General features: G+C 41.9%; 1 long non-coding RNA gene across 2 annotated transcripts in view; it reads left to right on the forward strand.

Annotated features, from left to right (window-relative positions):
- The window catches only part of LOC142472347 (uncharacterized), a 60,119-nt gene that overhangs the window by 7,061 nt on the left and 29,970 nt on the right, over positions 1 to 23,088 (forward strand). Inside the window, exon 3 of one of the 2 annotated variants that reach the window (XR_012789660.1) lies at positions 9,350 to 9,545. The exons of the other annotated variant lie outside the window; for it this stretch is intronic. This is a non-coding gene — a long non-coding RNA (uncharacterized LOC142472347). Of the gene's footprint in view, positions 1 to 9,349; positions 9,546 to 23,088 lie in introns of those variants that run through there. 2 annotated transcript variants of the gene reach the window in all.

Genomic DNA, 23,088 nt, shown 5'->3' on the forward strand with positions numbered 1-23,088 from the left:
GCAATCCACCCTACATCCTCTCTTTGCAACCCCCGCCTCTCTTTGAGGTGCTTAATATTTCACTAATATGCATAGCCCAGGCAAGGCTAGGCAAAGAGCTACGCCATATAGCAACACATCCTAATTCCAAGAACACACTTCGCGTCACCCCAACAATTTTTTCAGCATTGCTGTCGAAATCGGTGCCCGATCATCCTTTTTCTAATTTTGTCTGCCCTACCCCCATGTGCCTCTCCTATAATTTTGAATTCCACAGAAGGCAACTTCCACCTCCCGAAAAGGGATCCAAAAACCACTTCTAAAACCTGTTGCTAACAATTCCGCTGCCACCCTATTCGGGTAGGAGAGGAGCCACGATTCAGCGTTCCCCGGTGTCCTCGCTCTCTGACCCAGCCTCTCCACTTGCTCCTTTTTTAAATCCACCCTTTGACAGTAGGGGTAGATGTTACTGCTTTTAATAAAAGTCAAGCCAGTCAGTACCCCTACCTGTCAATAATACATTTGTATTATATATACATATCTGTGCACTATGCTGCCTGGTTCCAGCACTTCAGGGACCAGGGGTTAATTTTGTGATAGCTGAGAATGTTGCAAAGTTGTCTGTGACCTTTCCCTGTAACAGTTTTCATGTAACTTTATGCATGTTGCAGTTAAACCCACCAATCAGGGGCAGGGTCAAAATGAAGACACCTGGCCCTAACCCTCCATTAATGTATCCATGTTGCGGCATGGGGAATAAAAGATGGTGAGGGAACCCCATAGTTAGTTGCTTTTGGCTTTAGCTCTAGATCTATGTGGGGGTACTATCTGCAATGTCAACTCCAGTGCTGATGCCAGGCCTGGAGTCCGGTTTCAGAGGACACTGCATGGAAGAAGAACAGAGAAAATCTCTTTAAGGAAGTCTCTGTGCCTAGTTCTATAGGGTAACCCAGTTTCCGCAGTTGAGAGTGTGTGTGGGCACCGTTGTGGATACCTTTTGTCACGGGAGACTCCTGTGGCGGGTAGGATCTTGGTGGCCGGAACAGCACAAGCGTAGTAGGGGTCACAAACAGGGGTCCGAGGCAGGCGGCAGGTAGCGAAGTCAGGTACAAGCAGAGGTCTGAGGCAGGCGGCAGGTAGCGAAGTCAGGAAACAAGCAGAGGTCCGAGGCAGGCGGTAGGTAGCGAAGTCAGGTAACAAGCAGAGGTCGGCAACGAGGAGACTGGAACAGGACAGGGGAGCAAGGACAGGTCTGGGGGCTGGGACTGAGAACAGGAACAAACAGGGACAAGCCAGATTACCAGCAAGGGCTTTTACTGTGAACAGACTTCTATAATACAGGTACAGGTACAGAAACAGATCAGGAATGAGAGGCATGTGCATACTGTAGGAGTCTGACTTCAAGCAAAGGCAAAAGCAACAGACAGGAAGCAGAGCTATAAAGGACAGAGACAAGAGCAACAAGAAGACAGACAGGCAGACAGAGGAACCCAGAGGAAACAGAAGACAGCAGCACACCCAGTGGACAAAGAAGAACTATGGCTAGGCAGGAGGTCTAGGAGACCCTGACACCTTTATTCCAATAAATTCAATTTGATCAATTCTATTGTTCTGTCTGGTGAATGGATCCCTGGTGTGATAGTCCTGGTCTCCCATGACAGACCCTTTCCCTTTTTAAAGTACTTCATCACCGGGTGGCTACCTCTGCAGCCGTTGTACTCGTGCTTAAAACGACACCCTGTACCCAGTTGACACTGACCGTCATTATACTGCCAGCAAGAACCCGCCTTCTTATCCCCGGCTGCCTGCCCTTCTCGCTGTGAAATGCCGGCTCCTGGCAGAGAGGGGTTAGTTTTATGCAGCATCATTTTGGACATCCACAGGTCTATATCATTCACTTCCCACTGTAATTACTTCCTAATCGCCTTTTTCTTCCTGAAGTCCCTATCGTACTTCCACCACCCCAAACTCCCGTAAAACTTATAGGCCTCCCAAATCGTATCCACAAACTTGAAGAGCACACAGAAATGCTCCGGCTTCTTCTCACCTATAACGCTGTCTAAGATTGCAAAGGCCTGCAGCCAGTCCCCAAAAGATTTGGAAGCCTGCATCCTTTCCCCCTCTTCCTCCTCCTCTTTCTCATCTTTCTTTTTGTCTGACTTTGTTGGGTCCTTATAGTCTGGTAATAATGTCAGTATATCGACATACTCATCCTTTCATACCCGCTCTCTTTCACTGCCACCGCTAGGTGCATCCCCAGCGAGCTAGCTAAGCAAAGGTAAGCGTCCCTAAAACTAGAATCCTGCCCCCCATTCTCCTTTCTCTTGTCCACTGCTGTTACAACCCCTTTCTTGGGATCCCTTGCTGGTGCCATCACAACCTCCACCCCCACTATTCCCTTTCCCCCCCCCCCCATTGCCTCCACTGTCACCACAGCAGCCGCACTTGTCACCCCACCTGCTACCTCTGCTACCGCCGGGGTTTCTACCACCACTGGAAGAGCCCTTAGATATGACACCCGTGTCTCAAACTACTCCCAACATTCCCTCCCCCTCCCACCCACACCCCTGTTGATTGACTGCCTCTCCACTTACCACACCCTGACCTTGCTCTCCTATACGGCCCCATTGCAAGAAGAACACCCCCAAGGCTCTGAACATCTCCCCTGCCAAGGCACAGGCCCTACTACCCCTACCGCAACCCCACCCCTAGCCCCCACTGATGATCCTATTGCACCCTCCACTGCCCCCCGCACCTCCTGATGTCCATCCCGCACTTGACGCTTTCACCATGCCCCCCAATGACCCTGTGACCACACGGAGAAGCGACCACTTCCTCCCCGACGCTATCTGCCTCCCCCCACTCACCTCCTCCCCTGATCTCCCACTAGTCATCTCCATCTCTACCTGCCCTCCCTGTGTAAGCGCCCTAAAATTAACCCTGTCCCCTAAAGGTATCTTCACGTCTCTTCCTCCCACTTGCTGTTGAACACATCATTTTGGGAGGAGATTTTAACATTGTGGAAAATCCAGTTTTGGACAGAGCCACATCATAAAATACTAAATCTAAGAGGTCTCAATACAGAAATGAAACTCTTAAAAAAACAACTTGGATTGATAGACCCCTGGAGAACTAAGTACCCCCTGGAAAGATACTACACACATGTTTCCAGACCTCATGGCACCATATCTCGTATTGACTACGTCCTAATCTCACCAACTCTTTTTTTAAAAACACATAAGACTAAAGTTTAAAATATATGCTTCTAAGACCAATCGCCTATATGGTTAAGTCCCAAATTTAATTCTACCCCTACTGCGAATACTGGGAATAAGACTTGGTCGTTTACTTCTAAACTGCTCTCTCAAGATAAATCTCTGCTCACCAATAAATGCTTGAAGAAAATAATGAACAGCATGCAGATTAAACATTCTTGTTTTGGGAGACCTATAAGGTGGTTTTCAGAGGGGACTTTATAACGTTCCCCTCTTCTTTGAAAAAAAAAACTAATGAAAAAAACATACAACTTAAACCAAAAGAAAACAATGCACACAGAGCGCAGCACGAATTAGATATAAAATAATTTTAATACCATAAATATCTGGTCAACAGACCACAAAAAATGTATATACCACAATAAATAATATGCACGATACAATAATTAAATAAAATCAAAAGAAAGCCATATAACACTTTACATAAATGTATAGACAATCCCTTTTCCTGACGAAGCACGTGGTTGCGAAACGCGTAGAGTTCACGAGAGGTTTGCTCTGTGCATTTACCCTTTGGCTGGAAGGGAACGACCAGGAAGTGTCAGCAGAGGGGAGATCTGCAGTGTGTTTGCGGTGTCCAGACTTTTTCGCGTTCACACTAGTAACCTGCTGCCGCTTGTGGTTAGTGTCCATTCCCCTCACTGCGGGTTTTAATCGAGTTTTTAAAAGTACTTTCATTGTGATTGTTTCTATTCGATATACTTGGTTTATTCGTGTTTTGCTGTTACGCTCGGACAGAGCTAACATTGGGTCTTTTACCCAAAGGTGGGAATGTCTATACATTTATGTAAAGAGTTCTATGGCTTTCTTTTGATTTTATTTAATTATTGTATCGTGCATATTATTTATTGTGGTATGTACATTTTTTGTGGTCTGTTGACCAGATATTTATGGTATTAAAATTATTTTATATCTAATCCGTGGTGCGCTCTGTGTGCATTGTTTTCTTGTCGTTTTGGGAGCTCCATTCGGAGTTCTCAATTATAGGAGCGTCTGAGGAGGGGCTCCTCATGCGCAGCTGAAAATGGATTCCTTCAATTGATTTTATTGACAGCTCGATCACAGAAACCTTATTGCTCGCCTAACGTAATATACAAATGCCCCGAGGGGCAAAAAGGTGAAACCTCGCTTCTAACACAGGACGGGGAGGGTGTCTAGATAATTAAAAATCCCTGAACACTAGCGCGAAGGGTGGTGCTCACTGGGGAAGGCGAAATATGGGAAGGTGAGACAGGAAAGTATCCCCTTGAGGTAGTGGCACACACCTAACAAATGAAAACTTGGTTTTATTAACATAATTAAAATAAAGTGTATGGGATATGGAACAAAACAAACACGTGAACATATAATAAAAATCGGAGTGTGATTACACAAGGGTGACTGATGATATTGCAAAAACACTTAGAGAGTATATAATTAAACTCTTCTACCACAACAAAATTCGTGTATGTGTGTTTATTTTTATCACAGTTGTCCTGTTTAAATGAACAGAGAGAGAATTCCCTGAATATCTTGAGACCCTATTATTGGTTGGGTTTCTCATGAAAATTGCATATCTCCCATAATATCTAAGTCTGCAAAATCTTAGGTAATTAACTAACTGTCTAGGTTGAAGAGGTGTATATGACAACAACCTAAACCTTAAGTGGGTGGGTATAATAACCCCTCAACCACTGGGCATTGATTACTTAAATGCCCAGTTAGGTAATACTGGAGACTGCACAGCAGAGGAAAGTGTCCTCTGTGGTGCTTTGACCAGTAATCAGCTATAATGAAGCTGATAGCAGAGAGAAGAGAGGATCTATCTAGGGGTGCAATGTATACACAGTCTGAGCGTTCTTGCTGTCCACAGCTACAGTCTCCGAAACGCTCAGACTAACAGCACTCCCTTCCCACTCCGAGTCAGCCGACGTCGCAGGATTGTTGACGTCACACGTACCCAATGTACATTTCACCAATAGGCTTCGTTGGGGGCCAGAGAAGGTTGATAAAAATTATCGCCAGTGCATTTAAAATGTCGATTTTTCGGGGGTTGCTATCACGGTATTCAGAAAGCCTCGGTTACCAGTGATAGCAAAATTCCCAAAACGGGCGAGTTGCTGCCAGCGAGAGCATCGAGCCTCTGAAAAGGCCTAAACCGGCGATTCATTTCTGCTGCAGAGAGAGCCGCCTCTCACAGCGGAAATGTTGCCCGAAAATTATTTCTTTAAATATAAATTTCTTTCATAGTGTAGATGTGCAGGGGGTCTCCGGAGCTGAACCGCGTTGGTTTCAGGTCCAGGGACCCCCTGCTTCCCGAGATACAGGCCCCTTTATGGGGTGCCGGTATCTCCTATGCAAGGAAATGTCCCGGTCACGTGACGTGGGACATTTCAATGCAGAGGGATACCGGCACCCCATAAAGGGGCCTGTATCTTGGGAAGCAGGGGGTCCCTGGACATAAAACCAACGCGGTTCAGCTCCGGAGACCCCCTGCACATCTATACTATGAAAGAAATTTATATTTAAAAACATTTTAATAAACATCAATACACGCCCCCCCCCCATCCCTCCGCCCAAACCCATAAAGTACAGTAATGGGCAAAATAACTATTATCCAGATATGGATAATAGATTATTTGCCCATTATTAAACACTGCATTAGCATACATAAATAAAGTAAATAAATACAGTTATACTTACCACAACAGCAGGTCCCTCTGTCCTCCGTAGCAAGAAAGCATATACAGTATATAATAAAGACATTCTAATGGCCCCTAACCCCTTAATCACCTTAGCGGTTACTAACCGCTATAGTCATTAAGGGGTTAATCCACCCTGACCCGATACAAACCCGGGAGGCCTAAGCACCCACCCCGGACTGACTATACCCACCCTGTACCCATTGAGTAGTATAGTGGTACATCATACCCATATAATAATAACATGGGCATGATAAGCCTCTATAGCACTCAATAGGCACCCTAATTACAACACATTAATACACAAGACACACAATAATAAAACATAACTAAACTCCAAAAAAACACACTTCACTAAATAAAAACAGTAGCCAGCTAATCCAATGAATACAAGCAATAACAACATCAACAATGAATTAATTAAACCATTAACCAATCAAAACAATTAATTCCTAAAACAACTCCGAATTATTTTATAAAGTAACCAATCCAACCACATTATTTCTAAACCAACTCAAAATTAATAGTAACACTAACCAATCAAACCAATTAATTACTACAACATTCATGAATTAATGTAAACATTAAAATACAAAGAAATAAATTCAAACAATATCTGAAATAACCATAAAACGCATTAGCTAACATAATACAACATGAACTAAAAACGAACACCAATCGCAAACATTGTATTACCATTAAGCAGAAAAAAAAAAAAACAATGACATCCACATAAGAAACTGAAATTAAAAAAACCAACAGCAATACCAAGCCAGAAATGCCCCCTAAATATTGTCATAATAATATATTAATCTGTACCCTAAAGTGGTACAGATTAATATATTATCAGTCAATGTGCCTCCTCCAAAAAAAAAAAACACATCCAATGAAAACACCTGTAAAAAGAGACATTTACAAACATTGAATATCTTACTTACCATTAGAAGCGTTGGCCCTCCGACTCCCGGGGTAACAGGAAGCTCACGTACCTTGAAGGCCTCCAACAGCATCCGATGCCATCCGCCATGAAGATCCGGATCAGGTACCCCAATCTTCTTTTTTCTTTCTTTAATCACCTTCTTCTATCTTCATCTGTCACGATTTCTTGATCTTCTTTATCTTCTATCTTCATCTGTCAATCCAAAAAGCCACATGGTTAATCCCAACCGATGTTGTCTCGTCGTCTTCTTGGGCTCAAATGAGGCGTCACGGCCTTAAATAGGGCTTGTGATGTCACATTTAGCCTCAAAATGGTTAACAGCCACCTGATTGGCTGTTCCGACTTTAATTAATTTTTTTTAAATGACGTCACTTAAAGGGAATGATGCCAGCCAATCAGAATGGCTGTGCTTCATTTGCCTTTAAGATGACGTCACTAAATCCAAGATGGCCGGCGTCACATGGTATTTCAGCCAATCAGATCGTGGGAACCAATTCCACACTCTGATTGGCTGAAATACCATGTGACGCCGGCCATCTTGGATTTACTGATGTCATCCTGAAGGCAAATGAAGCACAGCCATTCTGATTGGCTGGCATCATTCCCTTTAAGTGACGTCATTTAAAAAAAATTAATTAAAGTCGGAACATGGTTTTAACAGCCAATCAGGTAGACCATGTGACAAAGGCTTTGCGGAGAACGGATGTGACGTTCTTGAAAGCCTGTCACATGGTACTTGAGCCAATCAGAGTTGGGATGTATTTCCCACGCTCTGATTGGCTACCGTACCATGTGAGGCAGGCCATCTTTCAGTTCATGACGTCATCTTAAAGGCAATTGAAGCACAGCCAATTCTGATTGGCTGTGCTTTCATTGCCTTTAAATGACGTCATCATTTTTTTTTTGTCGGCCAAAACACATGGATTGGGCCGTGAGAACCATATGACGAAAATGTGACGTCATAGGCCTTTAAAAGCCTATGTCGTCTCATTTTCAGGCTTAACGCCGAGGAGGAAAGACCTCCTATGAAGAAAGAAGACGAGGGCGTGGCGGATGAAGATAAGAAGACCCCGGAAGAAGAAAGAAGACCCCAGAAGAAGACGGAGAAGACCCCACGATGTATTACAAATAGAAAAAAGAAAATAAAGACACTTGTGGATTGTAATGGATTTTTTACTTTATGGTTACCTGGTTCCTGTTGTTGGATTAGCTGCTCCAGTGGTTCCGGTTCCCCTTGATTGCTGTGACTGGTTCATCTAATGGTAAGTAAAAAAAGAAAATGTGTATTAATTTTATTTTACAGTTTTTTTAGACTTTTTTCCCTGACGTCCATTTTTTTTTAATGTCCATTTATTTGTCCTGAATGTATGTATGTCACTATGGGTATACATACGTACAGGACAAATCAGTGGTTGTATTGTATGTTCATTTTTAATGTGATTAAAAAAAAATAATGCCCTTTTATTGCACCTGTATTTATGTCTGTAAACTATAGATGGACATATATACAGGTATAATAAAAACGTGTTGGCTTGCCTTGTTTGGGTGTTTTTTTGAATGGTAATTTGCTGCTTTGTGTAAAAATGTGTTGCTAATGTACATTTAATGTTTGCAAATGTTTAGTTAAAGGCTGGTTTCTATAGATTATTTTATTGTCTTATTTTTGGCATATAGATGTTGTTTGATGGTTACTTTGTCATAGATTAATTTACACAATGGTTTGATTGTAGGATATGAAGTGTGTAATTGAATTGGATTGTAATTGATTGGATTAATTGATGGTAAATTAATTGTGTTGATGCTTTGTTTTTCTTTAATGATTGTATCTGTATCTTGTTTGGATTAGTGTCTTTGATTTGGAGCATTGTTTGACATAGTATATATGATGCAAAGATTATTTGTATCGTGTACACATTGTCAAATTGAGTGTTTGTATTTTGATTTATTAGATATTGATTGAGCTTGGTGATGTTTGATATTTGGAGAGATTTGTATTTGGCCATGTACTGTATTTATTTGTATATTGCTTAATCATGCATATACAGTATATATATATATATTATAATATATATATATTATAATATATATATTATAATATATATATATATTATAATACATATATATATATATATATATATATTTATATATATATATACAGTGGTTGACAAATCACCAAAAAATCTACTCGCTGAACAAAAAAATCTACTCGCCACCTAGTACCGCACTTGTGCTGCTTGGGCCAATAGGAGCTCGCCACAATGTTAAATCCACTCGCCCGGGGCGTGCAAATGTATAGGTTTGTCGAACACTGTATTAAATATATATATACATGATGAAGCCACTGTACAAATAAGTGGGTATCGGGTCAGGGTGGCTTAACCCCTTAATGACTGTAGCGGTTAATAACCGCTAATGTCATTAAGGGGTTAGGGGACATTAGTTTGGCACTTGTTCTTATTTTGTATATTTTTCAGCACCCCAGTGTATGGATGAGGAGGAAGATGCGGCTGGCCTTCATCGTGGGTGCCGGACAAGGGTGAGTACAACATGTATTTAATGTATTTATTGTATTAATGTATATTTAAAGGGCAAAAGCATTATTATCCATATGTGGATAATAGTATTTTTGCACATTAATGTAGTGTATGTGTTAGGGGGCGGGGGGATGTGTGTGGTATATTGCTATGTTTATTGGGGGCAATTGTCCCCAATAAACATGCTATTATGCCTTAACCCCTTCATTGCCTTAGCGGATAGCCGCTAAGGTAATGAAGCTGCTTTAATGTATTTTTATTAATATATGTGTGGTAGCAGGGGACCCCCTGCTCCCACACACTATTATTAAAATGTACATTAATGCAGCTTCATTACCGTAGCGGATAGCCGCCATGGTAATGAATTATTATTTATTGTTATCTGTTTTTTAATACTAGTGTAGATGTGCAGGGGGTCTCCTGAGCTGAACCCCATTGGTCTCAGGTCCGAGGCCCCCCTACTTCAGGAGTTACAGGCCCCATTATGGGGTGCCAGTATCCCCCGCACTTTAAAGCTCCCGCGTCACGTGACCGGGACATTGAAATTCTGCAGGGGATACCGGCACCCCATAACGGGGCCTGTATCTCCTGAAGTAGGGGGTCCTCGGACCTGAAACCAATGCGGTTCAGCTCAGAAGACCCCCTGCTCATGTATACTACTATTAAAAATCATAATTGGCCAGCACGATCGCCTGTAAGAGCCGTGCATTGAGACGCAGCGTCTCCATGCAGTTCTTACAGGCTGCTTTGTGTATAATAGTTATCGTGCTAAATAACTTTTAGCACGATATCAGGGGGGGGAAAGGTGATCGTGCGCTATGGCCCTTTTGGCTAAGGCCGGCCGTAAACGCGCCGAGCATCCTTAGTGAATAGCGCTTATGGCTTCAGCCTTTTGCGGCCGAGCGATATAACACATTTTAGCGCTAGTTAACGTAGCTTAGTGAATCGGCCCCATTGTGTCAATCTTCCTTTTAAGGTAGCCATGGATGATATGAAATATCTAGGTATTCCTTTCCCTTTGAAACTACAACAATTACAGTATGTGAATTTAGAGTAGTCTGAGAGGATGAAATTACCGCTATCACTATCTGGAAGAGTTGCTTTAATTAAAATGGTTTCTTTTCACAGACTGTTAAATCTGGTACAAACATTACCTCTTGTTATACTGAAAATAGACATCTCCAAAATACATAGATACTTTACAAATGTTATTTGGAATGACAAAAGACCATATTGCCAGATTACAATCTACTAGAGAGGAAGGAGGTCTTGGCCTCCCAGATATTGAGGCATTTAATTTTTTCGCAGTAGTGAGATATGTTAGAGATTTGATATTTGGAAAATCAGAGTTTGCCAATCTAGAAATTGACAGCCAGCTGATCAGGTCCTGCTCTACAGGCTTTCTTCCATTCGCTGCATCCTCCAGTTGTGACAGCCAACTGATCAGGTCTGGCTCCATTGGCTTTCTTCCATTCGCTGCATCCTCCAGTTCTCTCTGAGCTGAAGGGGATCCAGTTTGGGCCTGGAAAAAAACCGAGGAATTGAACCCTAGGTTTTTTACATTTGCGGTATCTGCACTGTAGGGGACTATTTCATAAAAAGCAGTCAGATCGTTTCTACATTTGACCAACTTAATATTAAATATAATCTACTAAATTCACACTGCTTCACCTTTGTTCAAATCAGACATTATAGTCAATGGCTTCTTGAAGACTATCCACAGATGCTAGAGGGTAATAATCCTCTGGAGCCCAACTTGAGGGCCTCTCTGCCATTGGGCTTCACTTCCAAACTCCCGGACCCACACCAAACATTGGATTCCTAGATTTAATAAATGGCCGTCTGACTTTTGTGATCTAGAGTTCCTGCTCCTGGGAAACAAAGATGGTGACACGATCACACCACATGCTATCTGCACGAATTGCAATTCACACTGATAAATCGTGGCTTCTTTTACTCCCTTTATTTTTTGATGTGGACCTGTGCCAAAATAAAGAGTTTAGATATCTTTTACTCTCCGGCCCTTCATTGTGACACGCTGTGCACCACTATATTTGCCTGTTTCTTCAAACTTGCCCACGTGGCACCATGCCAACGATACCTCCTGCGACCGGGAGTCTGTGAGTACTGTATTATCTGACATCTAACTGGATTGATCATTAGATTGTCTATGGATTGTGATATGTTATCATTTAGGAGATAGCTCTACCAATGTTTTGCTATGTGTATATGACTCTCACTCAGTCACTAGTGGTTCACCCAGTCAGGGACGTGCCAGCGAGGATACACATTCAACATCTGAGCACACTTCAATTTCAACATGACTATTTATTTGATAGACCCACATTTTGGACTGTATTACAACCTAGAATCTCAGAGGATCTTGTCTTTACTGTATGTGTATATTATGAATACAGCAATACAAATTACACAAATGCAGCTACTCTTAACATAGGTTTTTGAAGCACTGGTATTGGACCAATTCTTTACATTTAAAGTTGACACTGACGCAGTGCGTGCGAAGTGTTGGCGCAGGGACATCCCAGTAGCTCATTGTCTACGGTATTCTTGAAAGATGAGGAGGTTCTGGAATAAGACATTAAATTAGCTGAAAGGATTGCTCCATTTTAGGCTGTCCTTAAATTACAAAGCATTGTTGTTCAGTTACGTGGAGGACTGGAGGACTCAAGCTGATAGCCTACATGGATTTGCGGGTATGATCCCGTTGGCGGCTCATACATTAATATTGATAAACTGGCTAAAACCGTTCTCACCAAATATTAATCAATTAGAATCCTTTATTTTTCACATCATGATCACTGAAAAAAAATGAATCAGTTTCTGATCTCTCTGATAGAGCTGGGAAATGTATATCCAAATGAAGGCCATGTCTGAATGACCTTTGTCCAGTGGTCTTTAAGGAAGTTATGGCTCAGTTTAAACACTCTGAATGGGTATAAATTGCATTGCTGAAGGGAACCTGGCAAATGTGCTGTAAAGTATAAATCAGAGGGTTACTGGTATTCTGGACAGATATAAAAAATGGTTGGAGTCTGCCTCTCACCCCTGCCCCCTTTTTATTTCATTTATAATTTTTGTCTTCCCCCAAATGGAGAGAAGGTGGAGCTGGAAGATTTTCTATTTAAACCTACTAGATATACTTCATTTAGAAAGTAAAAAATATTTTAAAAGATGTAAACCATGCTGGCGTGATGGCCATGATATAGTTTGATCATCTATAATTATAGAAGTTATGTTAATGTGATATTCATTCTGTACTAATAATTTTTAAGTGCCACCTATTACTTTATGTGTAACAAAATCCAGCATTGAAGTGCTAATACTGGGAAAACTTGTCAACATGTGCCTTATATTATGTTCACATATCAATTTAAAAAAGACATGTATCCGTCATTATTGTACTTTGGCCCTAGGAGGGACTGACCCCTTAAATGTCACTGCCATTCATACACTTTGGTTCTAGGAGGAACTGGCCCCTTAAACGTTAATGCCATTAGTACACTTTGGCCCTAGGAGGGACTGAGCCCTTAAACATGTCACTGCCATTAGTACACTTTGGTTGTAGGAGGGACTGACTCCTTAAACATGTCATTGTCATTAGTATACTTTGGCCCAAGGAGGGACTGACCCCTTAAACATTTATTTTATTTATTTATAAAAATGTTTTACCAGGAAGTAATACATTGAGAGTTACCTCTCATTTTCAAGTATGTCCTGGGCATAGAGTTATGATGACAAATAATGATTAGAAATACATAGTTACATAAGTGAACAGGGTATACATTATATACAAGACATTGAATGCACAGTAAGAGATAATATATATTATGGCGTATGTAACAGTTACAGACCAGATTAAAATGTGAGACAGCTTTAGTTTTGAAAGAACTTAGACTGGTGGTGGCTGTGAGAGTCTCTGGTGGATTGTTCCAGTTTTGGGGTGCACAGTAAGAAAAGGAGGAGCGGCCAGATATTTTGTTGAGCTTTGGGACCATGAACAGTCTTTTGGAGTCTGATCTCAGATGATAGGTGCTGCATGTGGTAGGGGTGAGGAGCTTGTTCAGATAGTTGGGTAACTTGCCCATAAAGAATTTGAAGGCAAGACAGGAAAGGTGACCTTTGCGCCTAGACTCGAGTGATGACCAATCTAGTTCTTTGAGCATTTCGCAGTGATGTGTGTTGTCGTTGCATTGGAGAACAAAACGACAAATTGAATTGTAGAGGGTGTCAAGTTTGCTAAGGTGGGTTTGGGGAGCCGTGCCATATACAATGTCTCCATAGTCTATAATTGGCATTAGCATCTGCTGTGCGATACGCTTTCTGACCAGCAGACTTAGGGAGGATTTGTTCCTGTAAAGTACCCCTAGTTTGGCATATGTTTTGGATGTCAGAGTATGAATGTGGATCCCAAATGTTAAATGGGAGTCAACCCATATGCCCAAGTATTTAAAACTAGTAACAGGAGTTAGGGTGGTATTAGCGTTGGTACTGATATGGAGCTCAGTTATTGGAAGCTTCAAAAATTTAGCCTTTGTCCCGAATACCATTGTTACAGTCTTGTCAGTGTTTAAAAACAGTTTGTTTTGGGAAATCCAGTTTTCAAGTCTCAAAAAGTCAGACTGAAGTATGTGTTCAAGGTCAGAGAGGCTATGGCTGTGTGCATATAGGATTGTGTCATCTGCATACATGTGTATTGAAGCTTCCTTACAAGCTGTCGGAAGATCATTGATGAACACTGAGAAGAGTAGGGCCCCCAGAACAGAGCCTTGCAGGACACCACAGGTGATATCCAGGGGGTTGGAGTTAAAGCCTGATATAGACACATATTGGGATCTACCTGATACTGGTAGGTAGGAATGAAACCAGTTTAAAGCATGCTTCCCTATTCCAGAGCACTGGAGTTTGTTAAGCAAGTTAACATGATCAACAGTATCAAAAGCCTTTGCAAAATGTAGGAATATTGCACCAGTTAGTTGTCCCAGTTCCCATTCCACACTGGATTTCATTACAAACTTTTAGCAGGGTAGTTTCCGTGGAGTATTTGGGGCAAAAGCCAGATTAGAATTGGCTAGGGAAATTTGTCTTGGTATAGTAATCGCTTAATTGGGAGTGGACACATTTTTCCATGACTTTGGATAGAATTGGGAGAATAGAGATTGGCCTGTAGTTTGAGACAGTGTTTTTGTCCCCACTTTAGAAGATTGGGACAACTCTGGCAGTTTTCCAGGTCTTAGGGATATGGCCTGCAGACAGGATAGAGTTGACTATGGAAGCAATTGGTTTGGCAATGGCTGGGGCACCAAGTCTTAGGAACTTAGATTGCAGTAAATCAGGTCTACATTGGTTGCTTAGTTTTAATTTGAGGAGCGTGTGTGTAATCTCCCTTTCAGATACTGGGATAAATTGAAAATTGTGGGCAGTGTTGGGAGCGGGTGGGACTGTAGGGATACTCACAGGATGAGATTCATGTTTGTGGTTTGGGTTGCGTTTCGCTAATAAGTTACTAGCACACCCCACAAAGTAATCATTGAATGCATTTGCAATGTCAGTGGGGTTTGTCAGAGTAATATCCCCCTTAGTGATATTACTCGGTTGTTGATGGCTAGAAGACTGGTATATATTGTGGATAACTTTCCAGAAGTTAGCTGGGTTTGATGTGTTCTGGAGGAGATTGTCAGAGTTATATTGTACTTTTGCGTGCCTTGTTTGCCTTGTGCACATATTCTGCAGGCATCTGTAGTGATTAAGATCCTTGGTAGTGCCAGTTACTTTGTAGCTTTTCCACATGTCATCCCCGAACTGGTAGAGTGCTATAAGGTCAGTTGTAACCCACGGAAGTTGGGCCCCCTGTACTCTAATTCTGCGTAGTGGGGCATGGGTATCACAGAGTTTTAAGAACATGTACCTGCCATTAGAACACATTGGTTCTAGGAGGGACTGACCCCTTAAACGTCACTAACATTCGTACACTTTGATCCTAGGAAAAAACCTGTTATGGGTTAAAGTTTCTAAATGTTCTAGTGAGTAGAACTTACGGGCTTGATAAGTAGTCTTCAATATAAAGTAACACCCCTTCTCCTCTTTTTGACCTATCCTACCCAGAAATAGAGCAGCGGTGTGCAAAGTGGGGGGCGAGCCCCCGCTCTCACTGCAGGGCACGTGGGGTTTACAGAGGACCCCGCACGCTTCCCGAATACATTTAAATTAATGCCGGGGGAGTGGCAAGGCCTCTGTACACTTCTACTTACCTTGTTTCAGACGCTCCTGGTCACGCGTCGCTATGGCAATGCGACGTCATTTGACGCCGCAGGGTCATGTGACGTCGCGTTGCCGTGGCAACGTGACATCATGTGGCCAGGACGTCTAAAGCAAGGTAAGCAGTGGGGGCGCGAGGAGAAGGGGACAGACGGCAGGGGGGCGCAGGGAAAAAAAGATTGCGCTCCCCTGAAATAGAGTATCCCTGAATGGAGAGTTGCATCAAGGGTTTTAGGAGTTAGCCATGTTTTGGGACTGACTCCTAAGCGTGTCACTTTAAGAGGAACAGTTCACTTAAACATGTCACTGCCATTAGTACATTTTGCTCCTAGAAGAAGCTTACCCTTTAAATGAAGAAAAATGTACAGACAAACTTAGCTTTAGTACATGACCTACAAAAACTATAGGGAATATGTATTACTATAGAGCAACTTGCTCCAAAACACAAAGCAAACATGTTCATCTGTGTCATTTTTCACTATGTGCCACATGTATGATGCTTGTTAATCTTGCTTCCTACATCCCTCCACTGTAAAGACTCTTAAGGGGTAAATGCCCCAGATTTTTTTGACTCAAATCAGGGAAAGGGAGCACATTTTGATACAACTCATGGCAAAATGACACTCTCTTCCCACTCCCCAAAGCTTTCAGGTTGGTGCAGGCAGGTGGGGCAAAACTGAAGCAAGAAACCACGATGAAACAGAGTGACTCCAAGTAATTAACTTGATTCAGTTCTTTCTAGCATTTGTTTTATTTTGCACCTTTTTTTTAAATTTGTCACAGCATTGGGCTGTTATTTATCGGTCCGTTGCAAAACAAGGCAGCTGGGCCATAAGGAATCAGCGCATTTCATTTCTGGAAAAGTATAGCAAGAGGGTAGCCGATCACACCAAACAAGTAATGCAGAAAAATCTAGTGCAATAAACTCATTTTAATGACTGAACACAGTCATAAAGCATCCAACGTTTCGGTGACTAGCACCTTCATCGGGGATGATGGATCCCTGATGAAGGTGCTAGTCACCGAAACGTTGGATGCTTTATGACTGTGTTCAGTCATTAAAATGAGTTTATTGAACTAGATTTTTCTGCATTACTTGTTTGGTGTGATCGGCTACCCTCTTGTGCTATATATGTTGTTACCCTGACTAGGGGGTTCATGCAGTAAGCAGCGGAAAGGCATTTCTCGCCACTTTCCCGCCTAAAAAGCCTATCTGTATTCAGTAAGGGGCAAGAAAGTGGCGAGAATTAAAAAAACGCCAGTGTGGCTGGCGGGTTTTTTTTTTCGCCGGTGATGGGGCGAGAAGGCACTTTCCGCCTAAAAATCCAAATTTTTCAGCCACCCTGTATTCTAGTAGAGGCGAGTAGCTAAGCGGAGCTATTCGCCACTCTAGAATGCCGTTTTGATGGCGGATCAGCCACGCAAGAAAAAGATGGCAAGTTGCTGCTGAGAGGCAGCGGATGAACGGCGGATCGGCACTTAGAAAAAATTCAGGCCTTTTTCCTGGCTGGGATTGATGCCGGGGGTCTCCGGAGCTGATACCATTAATATCAGCACCGGACCCCCCCGGCATGCATCCGAGGCAGGAAAAATGCATTTAAAGGCCACTTCATTACCTTAGCGGTTAACCGCTAAGGTAATGAAGGGGTTAAACATCCGTGCCAGCTTTATTGTGGGTAGCGGGGGTGGGTGAAGGGGGTATTTGGCCCTTGTTGTTTGTTTAGAGCTTGCGGGGGGGTTGCGGGTGCACTTAACCCCTTCACGACCGTAGCGGTTAATACCGCTACGGTCATGAAGGGGTTAAGGCCTCCCGCTACCCACCCGCAAGCCCTAAACAACCACCGTTGGGGCTAATACCCCCTTCACCCACCCCCACTACCCACAATAAAAAAAAATACACACAGCAGCCCCACACTAACTAAATAAATATATATATATATAAATATATATATATATGACCCCAAAAACACCTATACCCCCCTAACATACAAAACAGTAATGGGCACAATGACTATTATCCACAAATGGATAATAGTGCAGTTGTCCATTGAAAATACATACAGAACAATAAATACATTAAATACATATAGTACTCACCACCCATGTCCGGTTGCCACGATGAAGGCCATCCTCATCTTCATCCTGCCCATGCCCCATCCACTTCTGCAAAACAGACACAAGAATTAAAACATCCAATGTAATGTCCCCTAACCTCTTAATCACCATAGCGGTTATTAACCGCTACAGTCATTAAGGGGTTAACCCACCATCACCCACATACCCTCCCCCACTAACCCCCCCACACCCTGAGGCCTAACCACCCTCACCCACTACCCACAGGGGAGTCCTACCAAATACCCTTGGGGCCAATACCCCCTCCCCCAGCACATACAGTACAATAATGTGCCAAATAACTATTATCCACATAGGGATAATACATTATTTGGCCATTATTAAACACATTAAATACCGTAATAAAATAAAGAAAATTGTACTAACCTCATCAATAAGAAGGCTCCGTCGCCAGCATCATCCTTGGGGTCCATTGCCAAAATAAGAAATAGCCAATACATATCAATGACATTAACATACCAATGAACCCCTTAATCACCTTATCGGGTACTAACCTCAAAGGTAATTAAGGGGTTAAGCCATCCTGCAATGGCAACACCACTTATGCATAACATCCTCAATGAATTAAAAACCAATTTCCTAAACAAATCTCATTTAATCATTCAATCTAAAGCCTCAAATGCCACTTAAAACATTGCATTTACAGTGTATACATGTAGCATAACATGTAAACTACATGTACACGCTGCAAATCAATGTTAACAATACAGTAATCCAACTCAAATAGCCTGACATCACAAGAAGTATATTATGTAAGCAAATAAAGTCACCATCAATGAATTAACAGACATGAATTACATCCCTAAACAATTAAAATACCATCCATACCAATTACACAATTAACTATAGCAACCGTTACAGAGAACAAGTTCAAAACATACAAAAAAGGACACCAAAAATTACAATATACTAAAGCAAGCCTCTCCATAACCTACAGTACAGCATAGAAGCCCAAAAATTACATCTCTCTAATAAAAAAATACATTTAACACACATCTATGCATAGCAGCATAGCCACAATCATTTACAATACAGTAAATCAAGCTTTTACAACACTATCATTTCTTACCCTGTATGTATATATCTCTCTAGACATACATACATACATACATACATACAGTGGCAAGAAATGATATGCAAAAAAAAAAAATGAACACATGAAAAAGCAAAAAAAAACACATTAATATTAAATACATTTCTTTATTTAACTTACCATTACTTGACCCCACCGACTCCCGTTGATCAGCTTACTCACGAACCAATCCACGAACAGGAACCCATAAAATAAAAAAACATAAAATAATAAACATTAAAATAATAAAACACGACAATCCAGGGGTCTTCTAGTTGTAATCCATCTTCATCTGTATTCTTCTATCTTCTTCCGGGGTCTTCTTCCCGTCTGCTGCCACGCCCTGGTCTTCTTTCTTCAGTAGGAGGTCCTTCCTCCTCGGCGTCTGGCTTCAAAATGAGATGACATAGGCTTTTAAAGGCCTATGACGTCACATTTTCATCATATGGTTCCCACGGCCCTGATTGGGCCGTAAAAACCATGTGTTTTGGCCGATGTAAAAAAAAATGAGGACGTGACTTAAAGGCAAAGAAAGCACAGCCAATCAGAATGTCTTTGCTTCAATTGCCTTTAAGATGACGTCATGAAAAGAAACATGGCCACCCTCACATGGTACGGCAGCCAATCAGACCTTGGGAAGTCTATCCCTACTCTGATTGGCTCTAGTAGACCATGTGACAGAGGCTTTGGGAAAAACGGATATGACGTCATTGAAAGCCTGTCACATGGTACTTGAACCAATCAGAGTAGGGATAGACTTCCCACGCTCTGATTGGCTGCCGTACCATGTGAGTGTGGCCATGTTTCTTTTCATGACGTCATCTTAAAGGCAATTGAAGCAAAGCCATTCTGATTGGCTGTGCTTTCTTTGCCTTTAAGTGACGTCATCATTTTTTTTTTACATCGGCCAAAACACAGGGTTTTCACGGCCCAATCAGGGCCGTGGGAACCATATGACGAAAATGTGACGTCATAGGCCTTTAAAAGCCTATGTCGTCTCATTTTGAAGCCAGACGCCGAGGAGGAAGGACCTCCTACTGAAGAAAGAAGACCAGGGCGTGGCAGCAGACGGGAAGAAGACCCCGGAAGAAGATAGAAGAATACAGATGAAGATGGATTACAACTAGAAGACCCCTGGATTGTCGTGTTTTATTATTTTAATGTTTATTATTTTATGTTTTTTTATTTTATGGGTTCCTGTTCGTGGATTGGTTCGTGAGTAAGCTGATCAACAGGAGTCGGTGCGGTCAAGTAATGGTAAGTTAAATAAAGAAATGTATTTAATGTTAATGTGTTTTTTTTTGCTTTTTCATGTGTTAATTAATTTTTTTTTGCATATAATTCTTGCCACTTTATGTATGTATGTATATCTAGAGAGATATATACATACAGGGTAAGAAATGATAGTGTTGTAAAAGCTTGATTTACTGTATTATAAATGATTGTGGCTATGCTGCTATGCATAGATGTGTGTTAAATGTATTTTATTATTAGAGAGATGTAATTTTTGGGCTTCTATGCTGTACTGTAGGTTATGGAGAGGCTTGCTTTAGTATATTGTAATTTTTGGTGTCCTTTTTTGTATGTTTTGAACTTGTTCTTTGTAACGATAGCTATAGTTAATTGTGTAATTGGTATGGATGGTATTTTAATTGTTTAGGGATGTAATTCATGTCTGTTAATTCATTGATGGTGACTTTATTGCATTACATAATATACTTCTTGTGATGTCAGGCTATTTGAGTTGGATTATTGTATTGTTAACATTGATTTGCAGCGTGTACATGTAGCTTACATGTTATGCTACATGTATACACTGTAAATGCAATGTTTTAAGTGGCATTTGAGGCTTTAGATTGAATGATTAAATGAGATTTGTTTAGGAAATTGGTTTTTAATTCATTGAGGATGTTATGCATAAGTGGTGTTGCCATTGCAGGATGGCTTAACCCCTTAATTACCTTTGAGGTTAGTACCCGATAAGGTGATTAAGGGGTTCATTGGTATGCTAATGTCATTGATATGTATTGGCTATTTCTTATTTTGGCAACGGACCCCAAGGATGATGCTGGCGATGGAGCCTTCTTATTGATGAGGTTAGTAGAATTTTCTTTATTTTATTACGGTATTTAATGTGTTTAATAATTGCCAAATAATGTATTATCCCTATGTGGATAATAGTTATTTGGCACATTATTGTACTGTATGTGCCGGGGGAGGGGGTGTTGGCCCCAAGGGTATTTGGTAGGACTCCCCTGTGGGTAGTGGGTGAGGGTGGTTAGGCCTCAGGGTGTGGGGGGGTTAGTGGGGGAGGGTATGTGGGTGATGGTGGGTTAACCCCTTAATGACTGTAGCGGTTAATAACCGCTATGGTGATTAAGGGGTTAGGGGACATTACATTGAATGTTTTTATTCTTGTGTCTGTTTTGCAGAAGCGGATGGGGCATGGGCAGGATGAAGATGAGGATGGCCTTCATCGTGGCAGCCGCACATAGGTGAGTGCTATATGTATTTAATGTCTTTATTGTTCTGTATGTATTTTCAATGGACAACTGCACTATTATTCATTTGTGGATAATAGTAATGTTGGCCATTACTGTATTGTATGTTGTGTATTGCTGCTATGTTTATTGGGGACATTTGTCTCCAATAAACATGCTATTATGCGTTAACCCCTTCATTGCCTTAGCGGCTATCCGCTATGGTAATGAAGCAGCATTAATGTATTTTAATAATATTGTGCGGGAGCAGGGGGCCCCCTGAGCTGAACCGCATTTATTTGTGGCTCAGAGACCCCCTGCTTCCCGAGTTACAGGCCCCGGTTTGGGGCATCGGGTACAGTGTGGACGCCATGTTTGTTGCGGGCACGTAGCGTATGGGACGCTATAAACATGGCGGCGACACTGCCCATCCGATCACACATACCGGGGCCTGTAACTCGGGAAGCAGGGGGTCCCTGGTCCACAAAGTGATGCGGTTCAGCTCGGGGGACCCCCTGCTCACTGTACAGTATTATTAAATAAATATTAATGCTGCTTCGCTACCATAGCAGATACCCTGTAAGGTAAGGAACGAGTCTTTATTGATATGTGTGTTTTATTCATAGTGTAGATGTGCAGAGGGTCTCCGAAGCTGAAGCGCTTTTGTTTTAGGTCCGGGGACCCCCTGCTTCCCGAGATACAGACCCCTTTATGGGGTGCCGGTATCCCTCTGCTTTGTTTACAATCCACGGTCACGTGATCGGGACCTTTAAATGCAGAGGGATACCGGCACCTCATAAAGGGGTCTGTATCTCGGGAAGCAGGGGGTCCCCCGACCTGAAACCAATGCGGTTCAGCTCCGGAGACCCCCTGCACATGTACACTATGAATAAAAGTTGTTTTAAAAAGAATTTTTATTGTGCTGATGTTTGCGCTGAGAGAGCAGCGGATTTCTCTCTGCTGCAAACACAACTCGGCAGGGGACGGCTTCTCGGCAGTTTCTCGCCAGGCAGCCGTCCCGCCACCGGTTACACGCCATTTCATCAAATGGTGGTGGCGCATTTATTCCCCAGGTATTCGCCCCTTACAGCATACAGCCAGTTTAACACGCCAAAAACATGGCTAATTGCTAAACTGGCTAATGCATTTTTCCGCCGCTTACTGCATGATACCCTAGGTCTTTGTTGCCTGTAGCACCCATTTTTTCTTTTCTATTTACCCTTGTCCTCATTTAGTTGGGGCATCCCAAGTTGCATATATCCTGATTGCTGCTATTTAATTCTACATTTCAGGGAAAGTCACATTGCTTTTCAATTCTTAGTTGATAAATCTAGTGTCGTTTTTTGTCTACTTGAAGCAGATTTGCAGCCCAGAGACATTTCAAATAGCTCTCTTTCAGGATTAATTATCAAAGTCTTCCAGCTGCAGAAGCAAGGGAGGGGGGGGGGGGATTTCTGCAAAAAGAGCCCCAAATGTAACAAATAAGAATAATATTACCTGTAGTATGAGCTATTTCATTGATAAATCTCATACTCACTTCCCCGTCTGGTTTTGCAGCCGGGTGTTTTTAATGAATAACTCACAAATAATGAACTTGTCTTTAATTAGGTGGGGGTTTTTTTTTTCTTTTTGAGAAAGTTGGTACGGATTTTTTTTCTTTGGTTTGAACTAGTTTTGAGAAAGTAAAGACAAAACATGCTTAAAAAATATTTCAGTGG

The sequence above is a fragment of the Ascaphus truei genome, chromosome 21 (assembly GCF_040206685.1).
Source record: "Ascaphus truei isolate aAscTru1 chromosome 21, aAscTru1.hap1, whole genome shotgun sequence".
Lineage (NCBI taxonomy): Eukaryota > Metazoa > Chordata > Amphibia > Anura > Ascaphidae > Ascaphus > Ascaphus truei.